This window comes from Dipodomys ordii, unplaced genomic scaffold, assembly GCF_000151885.1.
Source record: "Dipodomys ordii isolate 6190 unplaced genomic scaffold, Dord_2.0 Scaffold175, whole genome shotgun sequence".
NCBI lineage: Eukaryota > Metazoa > Chordata > Mammalia > Rodentia > Heteromyidae > Dipodomys > Dipodomys ordii.
Window position 1 is genome coordinate 639,666 of NW_012267391.1, and position 3,362 is coordinate 643,027.

Here is a 3,362-nt window from a genome sequence, read left to right on the forward strand (position 1 = left end):
CTCTCCCTCCCTCTCTCCCTCCCTCTCTGTCTCTCTCTCTCTGTCTCTCTCTCTGTCTCTCTCTCTCTCTCTCTCTCTCTCTCTCTCTCTCTCTCTCGTGTGTGTGTGTGTGTGTGTGAGAGAGAGAGAGAGAGAGAGAGAGAGAGAGAGTGCGAGAGAGAACCCTGGGGCTTGAACTCCAGTCCTGGGAGTTGTCCTAAGAGTCTTTGCTCAAAACCAGTGCTACCACTTGAGCCATAGCACCACTACTGCCTTTTTGGTGGTTAATTGGAGATAAGAGTTTCATGGACTTTCCTGTCCAGACTGGCTTTGAACCCCAATCCTCACATGTCAGTCTTTTGAGTAGATAGGATAATAGGTGTGAGCCACCAGCATCCAGTGATCTGTATGCATGATATTCCCATTTGACAAAGTAGCAGATGGAGACTTGAGTAGGATTCTGTATTGTACCTGGAATCACATAAGAAATGGGGGTTTTAATTTGGCACCTCCAAAGGCTATTTTTTTTCTTGTGTGATATCTGGCACTTACCAGATACTGTAGGACTTGAGAAGTGGTTGCTTTAATGCTATATGTTGGAAATTAAAAAAAAAAAACATTTAGGAAAACCCAGGGGAAAGCACTGAGGTATTCTGTCCCAGAAAAGATTAAAAGAAACATAAAACAACCGTTCCAAAATATAAAATGCCAAACCTGAAAAGGAGTAACAAGAATTTTACAGTTTTAACAGTTTTCTACCACTGCAACTACAATAAAATAGGCCTTAAAATAACAAACAGGATCCACAGCATAATTCTCCAAAGATGTAAGAAGCACCGTATAGATGTGTGCCAATATACCTGGACAGTTTTGTCATTTCTTTTTCTGATACTGGGGTTTAAACATACTCGGCATTTTACTCACAGATGGCATTCTACTTCAGCCATATCTCCAGTTCTGGGTATTTTGCTGGATAATTGGAGATAACAGTGTTTCACAGTTGTCTGCATAGGCTGACTTCTAACTGTGATCCCCAAATCTCAGCCTCCTCAGTGGCTAGGAACATAAGCCTGCCTGAGCCACTGGCACCTGACTAGTTTTGTCTTATTGAGAATATTATGTAAATAGTTTCTGAGGGACAACAACATAGGTTTTTGTGTAACCTTTCTGTACACCGAACAGCAGTAGGATTGTTGAGCTATACAATTGGTATGTTTAACTTATAAGAACATGTCAGCTGGGTGCAGGTGGCTCATACCTGTAATCCTAGCTACTCAGGAGGCTGAGATCTGAGGATCGCAGTTCAAAGCCAGCCTGGGTAGGAAAGTCCATGAGACTCTAATCTCCAATAAACAATCAGAAAAGCCAGAAGTAGCACTGTGGCTCAAGTGGTAGAGAGCTAACCTTGAGCTGAAGAGCTGAGGGACAGTGCCCAGGCCCAGAGTTCAAGCCCCACAACCAATCAAAAAAAAAAAAAAAAAGAAAGAAAGAACATGTCAAACTGGGATGGGGAAGAGTAAAAGAGGGAGTAGGTTGATTGGGATATATGATTTACATATGAGGAAATGTCACATGAAACTTTCCTTGGACACTGATGTATGCTAATAAAAAGAACAGGTTGAGGAGGGAAAGTAGAAGAAAAATGAGGGAAAGGGTAACAAGTTTGACGAAAATGTATTTGTTACCTTACTTATGTAACTGTAACCCCTCTGTAAATCACCTCGACAATAAAAAAGAAAACTAGTACAACTTTTGTGGCTGTTAGTACATAGATAATATATTAAAGTCAAATTAGCACGTAAAAAAAAAAAGAACATGCCAAACCGTTTCCCAAAGTGGCCAGTCCATTTTGGGTTCTCACTAGCAATGTCTGAGAAATGCAGTTGCTCCAAGTCCTTGTCAGCATTTAGTACTGTTAATTTTTCAAATTTTAGCCATTAAAATAGGTGGGAAGACTTGTGTCAAAGGCATAATCTCTGTATCTTCTTCAGCATACACATGCGTGTTGCCTCTCCCTTCCCTGCCCATTCCTTATGTATGAACTCAATGTAAATACTTTGCTCTAACACTTAAAGCCTATACAATCTGGTTTTAGCTACCTTTCCATGCCCATCTTGTACCTCACTTAGTCTTTGCTCTTCTTTGCCTTTCCATCTTTGACAGTTCCCAAAATTGGCTCACATGCCCTTCTTTCTGTATCTCTTAAAGACAAAAATTTAACTCCCTTCCCCCCCTTGGGTCTTCACCTGTCCCACAAAAGACAGACAGGGTCAGGGGTCAAGGAAAGGTAAGTGCAGCAGCGCTCACCCCTATCCCAGCCACCCTCAGCCTGGGAGACAATAGGACACAGCGGGGAGCTAAATCAAGCAGGAAGAAAACTCACTTATTAACGGAGCAGCCCTTTTTAAAGCCAAAAAGGGCAGGTGGCATGGCAAGGGAGGAAGAGGAACCAATCACTGTCAAGGTCACACCCTTTCATGCACCTAAACTTCCATTGGGCTCAGCCCACTCTAATCTCTCTCAGCGCCATCTTTGCTGCCCATGTGCCCTGCACCCCCCTGTAATCCTAGCTACTCATGAAGCTGAGATTTGAGGATCATAGTTCAATGTCAGCCTAGCTAAATAAGTCCAGAGGCTTTTATCTCAAATTAATCACTAATAAGCTGAAAATGGAGAATTGGTTCAAGTGATAGAGTACCAGATTTGAGCAATAAAACTAAGGTACAGTGTCCAGGCTCTGAGTTCAAGTCCCAGTATACCTCACCACACACAAGAGCAAAACCCTTAAGGAGACTTTCCTTATCCCTTTGTATCCAGAATCTATCTCAGACCTTTGTTTTCCATCTCTTGGAGCAACTTCTATGTAGGCCATGAAGTACGGAACCAGGTAGATATCCATCTGGGAAATGAGCAGGTACATAAACAATTCAATTTGGCATCCAGCTCTTGGGGAAGAAAAAAATATCTAAAGGAGGGAGCTCATTCTCTTCATCAACATCACATTCAATTGAAGGGACTCATCCTCCAATAAGCCAGTGACTGAATACTAAAAGGCATGTGAATTTATAGTAAAGATACTATTTTTTCCAAGTCTTTCCATTTCCTAACAAATGGGGCAATGTTATTCTTTCTGATAGAGGCATAGAATTCCATTGTGTGTATATACCACATTCTCTTGATCCATTCATCTACTGGGTTGGTTCCATATCTTAGCTATAGTAAGCAATGCTACAATAAACATAGTTGTGCTGGTAGCTTTAGTATGGTCTTGTTTGTGATCATTCGAGTAAATGCCCAAAAGTGGGATTGCTGGGTCATAGGGGAGCTCTATGTGGAGTCTTTTGAGGAACCTCCATACTACTTTCCAAAGTGGTTGAACAAGT